Below are 16540 nucleotides of genomic sequence, written 5' to 3'. Positions count from 1 at the left end.
CCCAAACCTGTTTCATTTAACAAGTCTAGACTCCTCAGATCTTTTGCTTCTTCACTCATCTTTTTATCCCATTGCTTATACAGTTTTTTTCTCTTTATTTCCAACTTTCCAAATCCCTTGGGGTCCAAACTAAGATCTTTGATTTAGTTTCATATCTGATCTTGTTATAGTGGGAAATTTGCTTATCCTCTTTTGGTCTCAGGTTGGTTGCTGGGGTTTTATTTTACATCTGTAAAGTTGAGATGAGATCTTTCAGAGTTGTGAAACTGAAATAAGATAGTAATTGCAAAGTTTCTAGCTAAATATTAGTCCGCAAAAATGTTAACTACCTTTCCTGATTTTTCCTTCCATACAGTCCTAAAATTTGTGTCATGTTAATTTTTATTATCCTCACTCAACTCTTTTATGGTTGCGTGTTTTGCCTCCTCAACAAGCACTTAGGGACTGTGCCCAGTCTTGAATCATACTTCTTTTGTTACTACCACATACTTAACATGTATTATATTCATTGTAGGGCTCATCAAATATTTGTTGAATGGATTTTGCTAAGTAAATTAGGAAATCTTCAATCAGAGTACAACCCAAAGCTTTACAAGTCTAAATTATGAAGGATTTTTGTGGGAGCTTCTAATTTGTGGCTGAAAGAACAGAGCCAAATAACTTCCAGTATTAAAACACACACACACATATACATACATACATACACACACACACACACACACACACACACGGAGAGAGAGAGAGAGAGAGAATAAAACAAGGAAAGGAAAAAATAAATTAAAATAATTTCTGGAAATCAAAATGCAGATATGCTTTAAAACTGGATCTTATTCTCTGCCTACAGTTTTAACCATATGGAAATGCTGGGAGAAAAATAACTGCTGTGTCTTAGTTTCAACATCACTAAATGTAGGTAAATTGTTTTTAACTTTCTTCCAGATGAGTTATGATGGTTGACCAATGTCATGAATGAAATATACTTTGAGATTTCTGTAAAGCATCAAGAAACTGCTGTATTAAAGTGAGATTATTACTGTATATACTATAAATATTATGTAGGTGTGTTTCTTCCAATATTTACAATATTCAATTTCTTCTTCTAATTTTTTTCAGTGTTTCATTTCTCTTTTTTACTTCATCAAGACAAGCAAAGTACCAGTGCTGCACATTAAAAATACACAAATACATCACTCACACCGCATCAACTCCTACAGGCAAAAGGGCTTTTACTAAACATTGCTCCTCTTCGAAGCACATAATCACAGCTAAATGTATCAAGAGCCATCTGCTGGTCCAATGTAGCCAACTCCAATTAGCAAGATGTCCATTAGTGTCCATATTTCCAGGCCACTGAAGCTGGAGAGCTTGCCAAGGCCTTCTTGTCACTGGTCGAGGTAGAAATGGTCTGCTCCAAAGCCACCAAGGGTGATGCTTAGAGCCAGAGCAATTGACCACTTACAGCCTCCAACCCAATTTCAGTACAGCATTTTGAAAAAAGTAGTTACCCAAGTCATGAATGTGTTGATCAAGCAGTTAGCAGCTTGAGGTAATGCCGTTGAGGACAGGACCTTATGCAGCTGCTAGAATTGAAACATTCATATTTTCTTTCTGGAAGCTTCCAGCAAAATCAAGTCATGTTGATGATAAAGTTACTTTGGTATTTTAACTCTTAATCAACACAGGCAACTGAAGGTTTCACTGTACAGTCAAAAGTGACTAGCTTCCCATAGACACAGGGGACATTTGTTGTGCAGTCTATAAAGTCTGCAGAATATCTGCTACACAAACCATTGCTTGAACGTAAAAGGTGGAATTTCGGTACTTTCACTGCCCAACAGGAAGTAGCACTGTGAGAGTAAAAGCAGCACATGGCACAGGCAGTGGGCATCCCACAGCTGAGCTGTTACAGCCACCCATAATTTTGATTTATTAGTCACAATTGTTTTTGTTTTCATATTGTTTATTATACTATGATCTACTCTCCCTCCTCTGACTCTCTTTGCTAAATGTGCTACCTGAAGTTCAGGTCTATCCAAATTCAGCTTCCTCGCCCATCCCGTGTTGTGTGCTTTAGTTTACCGATGAAACCTCAAGATGTCTTTGTTATAATTAGAGTACAGTCAACTCTCAATTATCTATGATAATGGATTACTGGGAGAGCCTGAATAAACAAATTGGTTTGGAGATTTGTCACCTTGAGTGAACTCTTTCTCCCAAGCTGTCCCTTGGGAGTGGTAGAAAGGGTAGGGTGAGGGAAACAGGCAGGCCAACTCCTCACAGTGACTCATGCTCCAGAGGGTAGCTTCACAGATAACTTCTGGAATGTCCCTGTGTCACTCCTCTCTTAAAGATGAAAGGACTGAAAAAGCTGAGAGCCACTAGCAACACACATTTACTGAGTGAATGAATGAATGACAGGATTTACTTGATGTGGTTCCTGTAGAGAAGAACTGTCATCTTTCACTTCCATTACAAGTTTGGAGTGAATAAATGCACTCACTGAAGAAACACTGTGGTAGTGCAAATGCTTCACTAAGGAGGCTCTACATAGATGAGGTACATTTCTGTCAGTGCTCATACATCATGGACAATTTAAATATATTCACTGCAATAAAGCAACAGACCAACAAATAAACATTTTAAAATTAATGCTATATATGGAACAATGCTTCTATAAATATTGCCCAATGTTTATAGTATTTATAACCATTTCTCTTCTGCTACTTTGGAAATAACTGGTATTTTCCCATAGGAGATACACGGAAAAATGTGAACTGTTTGTTGAAATAGAAAAAAAGGTACAGATCTTCTAATTGTGCCTCTAGTTGTCAAATGACTAATGAATTTGAATCCAATCAATGTTCATCAAACATTTGTCAATTGTAGGCATTTTTCTAGTGACTGAGTGTTTTTCTAGTGACTGAGCATGAAGAGATAGTTGAACAAAGATAAAGAGAGTATTGAAACTGTCCGTTCATTGTTTCTATGGATACCTGGTGTAAGTAACAGGGGAATTAAACTCCAGGCTCAAGTTCTTCCTAGGCAATGTGATACTTTCTATGCATTTTTTTTCTAAGAAAGAGAAGATTATATTTAAGGAAAATATTATAATTTAGCTACAGTTGAGTATATTATTTTTCAGAATTAAGACAGTAAGTGTTGCATTAACAGAGAAATGTGAGGAATCCACTTTCCTTGAGGCAATTTGAAGAAGAAAAAGCCCCTCTGAGAGTTCAAAGGTCTTAATTTCAGTAATAATTTCACTATGAACTATCTATAAATCTTCAGTTGTCTGGGATTCTTTTTGCTCTTGTAACATGATGGATTTGGAGTACATAAACTCCCAGACCTAACTTTAAAAAAACTATGATTAAAGAAAGATTTAATTTTGGATAAATAGATGACAAAAATTAACAGGTCTTGGACACATTCAATATGAGTATTTGGTAGAGTAATAAGTCTTTTTTTTTTTTTTTTTTTGTTGAGACGGAGTTTCGCTCTGTCGCCCAGGCTGGAGTGCAGTGGCCGGATCTCAGCTCACTGCAAGCTCCGCCTCCCGGGTTTACGCCATTCTCCTGCCTCAGCCTCCCGAGTAGCTGGGACTACAGGCGCCCGCCACCTCGCCGGCTAGTTTTCTGTATTTTTTTTAGTAGAGACGGGGTTTCACCGTGTTAGCCAGGGTGGTCTTGATCTCCTGACCTCGTGATCCGCCCGTCTCGGCCTCCCAAAGTGCTGGGATTACAGGCTTGAGCCACCGCGCCCGGCCAGAGTAATAAGTCTAAGGAGAGTCTGAAAAGGCCAATTTGAGTAACTGATATCTGGTTAACAGAGTTAACTGTTAAATCTCTCAAAATGCAGGCAAAATGAGGAGAAAGCAGCAGCCAGGGTGATTCACATATTTGACAATTGAGCACTGATTGCTTAGGAAAGCTATCATCAATCTTTTTTTTCTTTTTTCTTTTCCTGACTTGTATATTCTTGTTCTAACCATCTAGAGAAATTTCCTTGGCATTATGCATAAAAACTCATTACTCACATAGCATGGACAAAGCAGATACTCTTCAAGCATCGTTTAATTTGTGTCTATGAGGAATGATAAACACTAAGCATTGGCTCTAATTATAAATTTAAGGTAGTGGGGTAAAGCTTAAAGTAGTGACTACCCATGAGCCTAACTAATGGTGGTTTTCGGTGCAATAAGGTAGAGATGAAAACTTACAGAACCAGTTTCAGCTGAGCTTCCATGGTGACAGAGACCTTCACAAGGTTCTATTAAGTCTATCTGTAATGACACATCATTACATCAGGCTTTGAATATTTAACTCATATCACATACTTTAATTTCATTATATATGAGAAGCTTTTTTGTGTGTATCTATGAAAAGTCTGAAAGATTTTAAGTTCAAAATAAGCAGATAAGTTTTTATTTTTATAGTAATTTGGGGATTCTTCATTTTCAGTCATTGCAATTCATTATTTTTTTGTGTGAAATAATTGCCATGTAATTTTCTTTCTAAGAATGGTATATTACTTGTATATCTAACATGTTCATTGCTAAAATAATCCTTTAAAAATTATACATTAAGATAAAAGTAGGATCTAGTCTCTTTCCAACTGTACCATATTCAAAATGTAACTCCTTACATGCCAAAGTTCAGTCATAAATTACCTCCTCTCTAGCTTAACTAAAGTGAAGTAACATTAGAGGAAGATGGTTAAATGTTGTTGATAATTATTCACAGATATTAAAAAATGTTATAAATGTTTCTAAAGATTACTGGTAACTCACCCCTTATATTAGGTCAAAATCCATGTCTAAGATGCATCTTAAGTGCTATTTGATCTTTTTAAAAATTGTTTTTCTTAAATTTGTATAATCTGACTACCTCCATCTTCTTCGGGCTTCTGGGGTTATCTTTCCTTTTGATATATAAATAAAGCCACTTGAAGCTCTCCTCTCATGTGCCATAGGTAATAAGTGTTCTAATATTTCCTACGATTACCAGATGAAATGGAAACTTGCTGCTTCCATCTTTTTCCTCCAGATTTCTTTTCCTATATTAGATTTTTTGTTTTTAAGAATCACATTGGGAGATTTTTGTTAAGTAAAACTGACATTTTAAATTTTGTTTGCCAGATTCTTACCAAATATGCCTCTATTCGATACAAACTTATTGGTGCTGCTTAATATCATAGAATCATGAAGACTTTAAGTTATCAGTGTTTCGTAGTTGTTAAAACAATCCTCAAATAATTAATAAGTTATTTCATTGAAATACTTTTAGAAAGAATATTCGGGAGAGCGTTTGAAAGCTCTTTTTACAAATAGAGGTAATACGTAGTGTATTTCATGTTGAAGATAAACACTTCATATGAAACATTGATTTCATACATTTTTCTAATAATAATTCTAGGTATTAGATATATTTCCAAGACTGTAGAATAAAGCTTTAAATTCATATTAATATTTACTTTTCCCTGGCCTTATCAATGAAGAACTTTGTATCCAACTAATAAACAGGTATACTGTACATGACATTCTGTAGGAGAAGAAAAAAGGAAGGATGCAACAAAAGAAACTAGATAACTGCATTATCCATCTTTCACGCAAACAGCCCATTGTGAACAGTAGAGTTAACTAAGTGCAGACCAGATCTTAGATCTTTTAAAAGTTTGTTTGCCTAAATGGCAATTACAACCTCCACATACAAACAAGAAAATTAAAAATAATACAGGACACCATATTTGTAATGATTATAGTACACATATCACTTTTAATCATTAACTGGGTTCTCCCATATTATGATTTGTTTTCTGCTCAACATTTTACTTTCCCCAGCTTCTCTCAACTCCACTTTTTCTGAGAGGTGGACATGGAATCTTTTTTATTCTCCAAAATATTATAAAAGAATACTTCTGCATGAAAAGAATGCTAATGAGGTTTGAGGATAATGACTCAAGTGAAGCTCAGAAAAGGAACAATTCATTTCCAATGTATGACCACAAAATCCATTGCCAACTTCTCACTAGGAGTTACCTGCCTACTATCACTTTATAAGGCTCAAACTCAATATTGCAGAGTTATTTTTAATTTTTGATCACTTTTTTTTTTATTTTACATCCCTTTGTTAAAATTTGAATCCTCTACTCCACCGTGGTTTCTTAAGCAATTTTTTTCAAATAAACAAAAGTAATTACTCATACAGAGTACCTAAGACAAAACAACACAAACCACTGAGATAAATTTTTACACTTGCCACAGCAAGTTTTTCTTTGTATAGCAATTTAAATTTTGTCCTGATCGATAGATTTACATAATAATTTTTTTGTTACAATCTTTTGTATTTTTTGGAAATTGAAGTTTTTATTGTGACACTCTTGATGTTATCTGTTACAAAATATGTGTTTAAAAATAAGATATCTGTACTGTACTTATAATAATACAGTTTTTCTAAAAACAGTTTTTGAAGAATAAAAGAAATACATGCTGTAATATTTTTAGCCAACAACCATATGCTTTTTCTTCTGTTATATTAGCAATTTAGGTCTAAGTGTTCTCATGAAGAATTCTAAATTGTTCTATATTACTTTTAAGCATTGAGAATTATGATTAATTTGTATGTATATAAAATATTGGTTTTCATAACAAATATTTATACCCTTTGTTAGTTTATTTTGAGAAAAACATGGAATATAATAATCTGTAATTCTCCTTGACTGTAACTTGATTCCTTAACATAATTAAGTATTACTGGAAAAATGATTTTTCTCTAAAAATAAGGCAGATTTTTTTTGACAAATTGTCATTCGATACCTGAGCAATGGTTTTTATAATACGTAAGTTACACCAACCTCTCTTAACTTTGAAAATTCTGTGGTTTATTCTGGGATACGTGGATGTTTCTACTGCCTTTAATTGCTCAGCTTGTTTTGTGAATAGAAAATCTTTTCAATGACCATATACAGTGCAACTTTATCTTGTCTTATCAGGTGTTAGAAAACTTTTGGCTATTGCCCCAAATTAAGTATAAACATGTGGTCATCCTTCAAGGAAGAACACATGCATTGTTTATAATACCAGTGTTACATCTGATCTCATAGCTCTGTTTTTGTTCTATTTTTATCCACATACAAACTTTTTATTTCAGTGATGGACTGTAGTAAAATATTTTAAATAAACTTTTATGATGGAGTGAAAGTTGCATAAATACCCAAATGAAATATCAGTAGAATGAACAGATAGTTACTCTATAAGTAATCCCCAAGAGCTAAGAGCAGAAACTGCAGCAAAACCTACTGTTCAAACTGATGGGCACTTAAATATTTTTTGACATAAGTATAGTGATGCACCCTTCATTATAAAATCACGAAAAGGACGGGCACGGTGGCTAACGTGTGTAATCCCAGCACTTTGAGCAGGCGGATCACGAGGTCAGGAGATCGAGACCATCCTGGCTAACATGGTGAACCCCTGTCTCTACTAAAAATACACACACACACACACACACACACACACACACACAATTAGCCTGGCGTGGTGGCAGGCGCCTGTAGTCCCAGCTATGCTGGAGGCTGAAGCAGGAGAATGGTGTGAACCCAGGAGGCAGAGCTTGCAGTGAGCTGAGATCGGGCCACTCCACTCCAGCCTGGGCAACAGAGTGAGACTCCGTCTCAAAAAAGAAAAAAAAAAAAAAAAAAAATTCAGGAAAATATTGGACTAATAATAGTTGCTATAATGATAAGAGTCTACTGTATACACGGTGAGATGCTGAGTATTTTTCATGCTACATCTCCTATCCTTAAAGCATTCCAGAAAGTTAGGCATTATTATTATCACAATTTTCCAGTTGAAGAACTTCATGAACAGAATAGTTGAATAATTTGATTAAAATCATGCAAGTAACTAGGGCTTGAACTCAAATTTGAACCAAATATGTCCGGCTTCTTAAAGGAGACTTGTCTTAGTTATTTTGTAGAATAAATTACTTTTAATTTGAGCCTAGAAAAACAACACTTTTGGACAATTAACTAATATACAAGTCCTGTTAATGTCATATTTGAGGAAAATAGTGTAAGACACATTAAAAAATATCTGCAGTACTCGTATGATAACAGGAGTTTCCACAATGGTCTAACTTCTTCTATCATTTTCATCTTAGATTAGACACCATTTAAAAAAGAGACAATAAGTCTTGGGTACCTGTAGTCTCTGGAGCAGCCCTTTAACACATTTCTGTTTCCCAATTACCCTTGGCTTGGGACCTAGTGCTTTTTATGTTTCTTCCGAGTCAATGAGCTCTATGGATCACTTTAGGAATGCTTGCTCTCCACATCCTTCATTTAGCTTGGTAAAGGGTTTAGTCATCAGCTCTACTGAGTTAATAAACCACACTCTAATGCCATTTCTTTAGAATCATTTGGCTAGATATTTAAAATCACTAAAGTTAGGGCTGCAATCCAGACCACCTCAATCAAATTCACCAGGGCAAAGTTCAGGAATCTGCATTTTTAACAAGCACTCTTTGTGAATTTGTTGTGGAAACAGGTTTGGGAATTACCTCCAAAAGACTCATGACTTGGCTTGACCTAAATTTAAAACTCCAACTCAGGATATTTTCCTCCTTAGTCTGTCTTACTTTTGAACGATAGATCCCAGTTACCATTACCACCCTCATCCTCTGTGAAACTGCTATTCCTCACATTATTTGACATTTTTGTATTTTATAATTTTTCGGACGATGACTGCAGGAGTGGGGTGGTTGGTGGATGCTAAAAGAGGGATATATAGCTTTGATATCCATCTTCGGGCTCTTTCCCTCTAAGGTAATTTAGAGGTTCTGTGATGAGATTCGTACTTGAAAAGCAGAGCAATTGCCAATCACCATGTCATGCACCTGCTCTTACTTGAGAAGAGTGACTTGCAAATTTCACAGAATGCTAACAAATATTTCAAAATCTTAGTTTCAGTTCTGAAAAGGTATAAAACTTTTCTGTTCCCTTGTCTGGGATATTGCTACTTAGAATAATTTTTTGTTGTTGTTGTTGAGATGAAGTCTAACTCTATCACCCAGGCTGGAGTGCAGTGGCACAGTCTCAGCTCACTGCAACCTCTGTCTCCCGGGTTCAAGCGATTCTCCTGCCTCAGCCTCCAGAATAGCTGGGACTACAAGCACGTGCCACCAAGATTAGCTAATTTTTGCATTTTTTTTAGTAGAGACAGGGTTTCACCATATTCGCCAGACTGGTCTCAAACTCCTGATCTCGCGATCTGCCTGCGTCGGCATCCCAAGGTGATGAGATTACAGGCATGAGCTGCCGCTCCCGGCCTAGAATAAATTTTAAAACTTCAAAAATAATATTTGAAATGGAAAAACCATACCTTGATTGTATATCTTAGTACCAATGTATTTGCCCTGAGTAATGGAAACAGGAGAGGAAGTAGTGTTCATTTCAAACAAAGTATGTAAGCAATATTTTACCTGTAATAGACATTTAACTTTTCTTTCATTACTTACAATAATAAGGGTTAACATTTATAGAATAACTATAAAGTTCCCGGTACTATGCTTGCCCTTTAGTTATATATCTAATTTTATTAACATTTATTGGTAAATATTAGGTTGTAATCTCTGTTGAGCACTAGAGATATTAAAATAAATAATACAAGTTACTATTCTCTCCACCTCTATTTTCAGAATAACTTTTTCTGTTCTGGAAACACAAATGCTGTTCTTTTTTTCCCTAGCCATACATAACTAACATAACCATGACTCTTTTGTCTATCATGGCCAATAATAACAACCCTACAGCCCCACCCTAACTAATCTGAAAAGAAATGAGAGATAAGAGTAAACATATCAGGAGAAGCAGAGTTTTGAGTTTTAACTCCCTCTTTTTCAGTTAGTATGCTACTTTAACTTCTTTTTAAGGTGGCTCTATGAAGAATAAAATAAAATAAATAGAGCCATGTCCAACAAATAAACACTTAATATTTGTTGTGCATGTACCAAATCTATTGAATGCTTTAATTAATATAATTTGACCAAGCTGAAAACCTTATGGGTTATCTAATTTAGCTTTTTAATATTCTTATTTTAAATTATTTTCTAGTTTGGAATCTGACATCCTAGAATTCAAATTGTTTACAGCCTTCAGGTTTCCAGTTCTCAGTTATTTGATTTTGACATTTCCCATTACACTGTAGCTGTTTCATGTTCATAAAAGTCTTTAAAGAGCCTTGGCAAAGAAATTAGAAAGTTAGAAGGATATTATATACAGGAAACACTTTTAAAGTTTTTAAATTATATTTTTGAAATATATTTATAGTGGAAAAGAAATATGTCATCCCTGAAATCATCAAGTTAATACAAAAACTTGTCGAAAAATTTTGCATTTCCAATTTCATATGGATATGCTTTTAGTTATGTAGGTTTTATTTTTTAGCATAATTTGTTTATATACATTTGTGAAATAATTCCTTTTAAAGTAGATTTTACTATGGTATTGTCTTATAATGATAAATATTGATATTTGTAAATTTCAGTAATCTGAACTTACTCCAATAATACCCCAGAACCTACTTAACACTTGCTCTATTATCAGGGTTTTAATTTGCTGTTATGAATAAAGCTAAGACAAGTAATTTCATACATATATGTTTTCACACATTTTGGAATATTTTCCCTCTACTTATTATGAAATGCAGGAATGCTGATTGAAAGCTATGAATAATTGTTGATCTATACTATTATTTCCAAATTACTTTCCAATATGTTACACCAATTGCCGTAAGTAAATCTAGGGGTTTACTTATCAAGGAAGGCCATTTCGTTCATTTTATTTTCAAATGGAAAGTTGTTCAATAATAGGAATGGTGGAGCTGTTGCACGATAGAAATGCATAAACTCTAGCAATGCTGAGAAAATGAGAACTAAATACCTAAAATTCTGATACTTACAGACCAGAGTCATTATAGACATATTTAGTCTTAATTTTTTGTTTGTTCTGTAGAGACAGGGTCTCTATGTTGGCCTGGCTGGTCTCAAACTCCCGGCCTCAAGCAATCCTCCTACTTCAGCCTCCCAAAGCACTGGGATTACAGGTGTGACCCACAACACCTGGCCTTAGAGACACATTTAGTATTTAGGACTGCTACTTGTTCTCTAATCTCTAGTCTACCTTTTTCTTTTCTGTTTGGCCGCTGTTTGAATTTTTAAGTAGTAACTTCTAAGCAACATTTTCTCATCTCAGAGTAATAATCAGTGTTTTAATTTACTTCTATAGATATGAATTAAACAAAACTGAAGAAAAATGTTCTTCCCACATTGAGTCTTTTGGAAGTTTTATTTCATCCTACTAGAAATTATAGAATACTTGTGCTGAGACAACTGTTTCAATAACTGATAATTTGATTAGCACTTTCTGAAGCACCATTCCTATCGAAGCATATTCACAAGATTCTGTAGATTTTGAAATCAACTTGGGCTGCTGAACACCTGGCAAATGAGGATGATGTCAATCATCATTCAAGAAAAAACCTAAATTGTCTCCCATCTTTATGTTTATGTCTCAGTCTCATAAATTATTATCCGGCTTGATCTACTAAGGCCCTCCTTCCTTTGATTTAAGCAGATTGTTCTGTGCATTTGTACTTAATATAACAAGCTCTTGTCATTGATTCTTCTTTTAATTTTACTTTTAAAAGATAAGTGGTATTTTATTCTAACAATAATTGAACTCCCATATGACTTCATTATTTGCAACCAGGGACAATACTAGCCTCTAGGGAATGCTTGGAAACAGGGGTGAGAGGAGGGGTTAGAGGAAGACAATTTTGCTTGTCCCAGTATACAGTGGTACCATTGCCATTTTATAGGAGTCATCCTGGTGTGCTAAATGTTTTTCAGTTAATGGGAGAGTCTAGCAGACAAAAACCTCTCCTGCCAAAGTGCTGATAATGCCACAGCTGAGAAACTCTGCAGGTTAAGCATTTTTCTTATGCAAACATTCATTTAATAGCCTCATAAAGTTCCTAACTGGACCAATGATACAATATTAATAGAAATCCTATTTGTATTTATGTCATGGCCATTACAAATATTACTAAATTTAGGTATTCTATACTATGCAAACTAGGTAGAAATTTTAGACTTCTTTTCATTCAAATGTGTTTTGATCTGAATTTTTTTGGTCAGTTAATTTGTTTTTCTAGGGTAAGGATAGTTGTTTGTTTGATATTTCAGATAATTTCCTAACTTTTTCAGTTTACTTTTCTGGTATGCAAAATAATGTAAGAGAGAAAGTCTACATGCATGAGAGTAAGAATAATTTGAATGTGTGGTTGAAAGTTTAAAACTTAAGGATGAATGTACTATAAATAATTAATGTACTATTAATCCACTATATTCAGTGAAGTTATTGAATTCAATGGATAAAACATAGTTCTGAAGTGAGGGCTTAAAACAAGCAATGACTAGGGGATTTCCAAATTTTAACTTAGATGAAGATACTTATCAGTTGAATAATTTAATGAGGAGAGGCAAACCTCATTTATGACAGTAACACAAAAGGTATGAAATTCAGAAATAAATCTTATACTGTTTGTGCAAGAAGAAAATAAAGTTTTAAATCCTGCTGAGGGACACAACTGAAGACTTGAACAAAAGGAAACACATAAAGCTCTCAAACTGTAAGTCTCAATATTTAAGTAGTCAGTTTTCCCTAAATGTATATATCAATTTAGGCCGGGCACGGTGGCTCACGCCTGTAACCCCAGCACTTTGGGAGGCCAAAGTGAGTGGATCACGAGGTCAGGAGATTGAGCCCATCCTGGCTAACACAGTGAAACCCCATCTCTACTAAACATACAAAAAATTAGCCAGAAGTGGTGGCGGGCGCCTGTAGTCCCAGCTACTCGGGAGGCTGAGGCAGGAGAATGGCATAAACCCAGAGGTGGAGCTTGCAGTGAGCCAAGATTGCACCACTGCACTCCAGCCTGGGCGACAGAGCAAGACTCCGTCTCAAAAACAAACAAACAAAATGTATGTATAAATTTAGCATGATCTCAATTTAAAATACCAACAGACTATTTGTGTAGCTGTGCAAGATGATTATAAATATTTCAAAATGTATAAAGCAAGAACAGGGAAAATTTAAAAACACACACAAATAGTAGGAATATATAAGTAATTAAAACATACCAAATCTTAACAAGATTATAAAGTGACAAAAACTCAAATCATGTAGATCTTGAATGTGAATACCTGGCCAAATCAATGGGATGGTAGAAAAAGTCCAAAAATAGATTCAAAATATGTACCAGAATTTGGTTCACAATAAAGGGGTATTTAAAAACAGTGGCACAATGTTATTTGGTAAATAATGTGGAATAACTTATAATCACCTAAACAAGAGTCAATTATCTCCCTACTTTTAAGCGTTGTAACTAACTTAATTTCAGACTGTTGAAAGTTTACAACTAAAGCACGAATGCGCTCTAAAGAAGGATCAGATAAATTATTTTAAAAATTATTTATCATGCAGTGTGAAGGCCTGTTCAAAAATGACCAAAAAACATTTCATGACTTCTTTATCCATACATTCAACTATATAACTTAAATTTTTGCTTTAAGATAAACAAGTTAAAAGACAAATAGCACACTCTGTGGGTGGGACGAGTACATTAACAACTTGGGTAATAAAAGATTAACTTTTATAAAGATAAATTGTCAATGTTTATTAAATTTGAAAATGCCTTTGTCACCCTTTAAGCCAATATTCCTACATCTGGCAATCTAGTCTTACAGAAATGCATTGATAGAATGACATTGTTTATAATAGTAAATTATCAGAAAATATCTAAATTCCCAAAAGGAGCAGATTAGTTAAAATAATTATTTTAATTGATACAATCAATTTCTCTGCTGCTATCAGAGTAAGGAATCTCTGTATGAAAAATATGGGGCCATCTCCGGAATAACTACATCTCAGAGTGAGTAAGGAGTTATGTTAGAAAAGTATGAGTAAGAGGCTGTGTAATCTTCCACAATAAATTGGAACAAATATGTGTAAAACCTAATAAATAGCTTTGTTCAATCTTATTTGCTATATATTTATATTTTCACGAAATAATTAATCTTAAAATAAATTGTGCATTAGATTAGCAATTATATAATTTATGGTCGGGCACGGTGGCTCATGCCTGTGTTTCTAGCACTTTAGAAGACCGAGGGGGCAAATTGTCTGAACTCAGGAGTTCGAGACCACGTTGGGCAACATGGTGAAACCCCCGTCTCTACTAAAAATACGAAAGAAATTAGCCAGGCGTGATGCTGGGTGCCTGTAGTCTCAGCTACTCGGGAGGCCGAGACTCGACAATTGCTTGAAGCCAACCCGGGAGGTGGAGGTTGCAGTGAGCCGAGATCGCGCCACCGCACTCCGGTCTGGGTGACAAAACTAGACTCCGTCTCAAAAAAAAAAAAAAAAAAGGTAGCAATTACATAATTCAAACTGAAAGAAGATTTATTTTTAATATAGCCAAATAAAACACCCCCAAAAACTGTATCACATTAATGGTATAATTATTTATTTTATTATTTTGGATCAGTTACAACATGAAGAAATGATATATACTTAATATTTGTCACATCATGTTTATTAAACCAATCAGGCAGCATGAAAAGAAATAGTCTAATAGTTAAAAACTATATATCAGGATAAAATGTATTTCTTTGTCACTAGAAAAATATGTTTTAAATAGAACAATATGTCTACTTGGAAAATAATTATAAAATGCAGCCACAGAAATATATTTTGTCATGTACAGTAGATATTTAAATAAATATAAAAATAAAATTTTAATGGATTAAAATAGCTTCTACACACTAATGAGGTGTTGTTATTTTACTTAAGAAGAAAAATGAAATAGATATTTTGTTTAGGATATGTTAAAGTTACTTTCTGTGTCTACCATTTAAAACCCAACTCTAAAGTATGTTTCTTTTCTTATAAGCACACAATGCAATAAAAAATTCCAAAATATAACCGTTAAATCAGCTAAAAGAGACAACATATGGGTTTTATTAAGTCAGTAATTCTATGAATTAAAAATAAAAATAAAAACTGATGTCACATTTAAAAAAATCATAGTAGCATGAAGATTTAACTGTTCTTTCCCAAAATTTATAAGCTCAATTACTGTTAATGTTTTAAGTCTTCTAAAATACGTATTAATTCATGTACAAAATGTACAAGCATAATTTGCCGTGTATAAAACACACACACACACACACACACAAGCTACAAACCTCTAAAATTTAGCCACTCAATTCAAAAAGGGAGTAGGGGGCAAAGCAGTTAATAGAAAGAGTAAGGCTAACAGGACAGATGATAAAGTAATATAGTAAGAATTCATTGAAGGAGGGGAATTAGGTAAGTGCATAAATATATATAGCCTAAGCCAGAATAAAAATGCTTCTTATGAGAAGTACCTCTAAAATATTTCTGGGTTCAGAGATTAGATTCCAACTGATTGAATGGAAGAAACATATCATAGAAGAGCTAGCACATTAAAAAGACTGTGGAAAGGGTAAGATTTCAGAGCACTGCAGAAGGAGAAAAAGGAGAATTCCAAGTGGAAGGATGAACAAGGATGAATCTAGGTCTTGTTACAGAAATTAAGAATAGTCAGCTTTGGTTGTTTCTTCTAGCTGCATATAGCAATTTCATAGTTAACCTGTCAGGTTACTCAAGAATTTATACTTTAACATTTCTATAGATAATAACAGTATTTTCTATCAAGTTCTATACTTATAATTCTAATTCTCACTTAATTTAATAACAAATAGTTCATTATTCAGACACGACGGCATTGTATTTCAGTACTTCTATTTGTGTTAATACATTAACATATAACTGTAAATTAAGAGGTTCGCCACAGTAGCTGATGAATGATTAAAACTTAATGATTGTAATGATCAAAAGCACAAATGCATTTGTATAACTAGTGAGCAAATGAATGAAAAAGCAATGGTATTTTAATGAATTTAAAAAGCAATGGTACTGCTTTCTGAGACTGGCAAACATTATTTACTGTAAAATGTGGAAGAATTGACCCTTAAATGCATCACTGTGCTTAACTGTATAAAAGCAGAAGTTAATTCAAAGTTTCTAGGATGAAATTATCTCTCAAGGCCTACTTCTTATCAGAACCTCTTTCAAATTCAGATAATTAGTCAAATAGATAAGCATGTTCTTTCATTATTTTCTCACTAAAGATAAGAGTAATTCAAAGAGATTACTTCCACTGTAGGAAAATGTTACAATTGGTTTATCATTTATGATGATCTTCTGAATTTGATCCCCATTAGTGAATACGTCAGTAGCTTATATTGTTGAATAATTTTATAGACTCTTAGGCAGGTGAACTTTCCTTTCACAGATGACTATTCAATTCTATCTTTTTAAAAATATATATATATATAACCGATGTCAGAATTGTTACTCTTTATCACTGTATTTTTCCATGAAATGGAAATTTCTA

At 34.0% G+C, this 16540-nt stretch overlaps 1 pseudogene; it reads right to left on the bottom strand.

The window, feature by feature from the left end:
• Nucleotides 1–1265: 1265 nt before the first annotated feature.
• On the bottom strand, nt 1266–1955 carry LOC117090841 (annotated as a pseudogene).
• Nucleotides 1956–16540: the final 14585 nt, after the last annotated feature.

The sequence above is a fragment of the Trachypithecus francoisi genome, unplaced genomic scaffold, assembly GCF_009764315.1.
Source record: "Trachypithecus francoisi isolate TF-2019V2 unplaced genomic scaffold, Tfra_2.0 Lachesis_group11, whole genome shotgun sequence".
In the NCBI taxonomy this organism is placed as follows: domain Eukaryota; kingdom Metazoa; phylum Chordata; class Mammalia; order Primates; family Cercopithecidae; genus Trachypithecus; species Trachypithecus francoisi.
The sequence above is the reverse complement of the archived record's forward strand: the minus strand, read 5'-3'. Positions and strand labels throughout refer to the sequence as shown.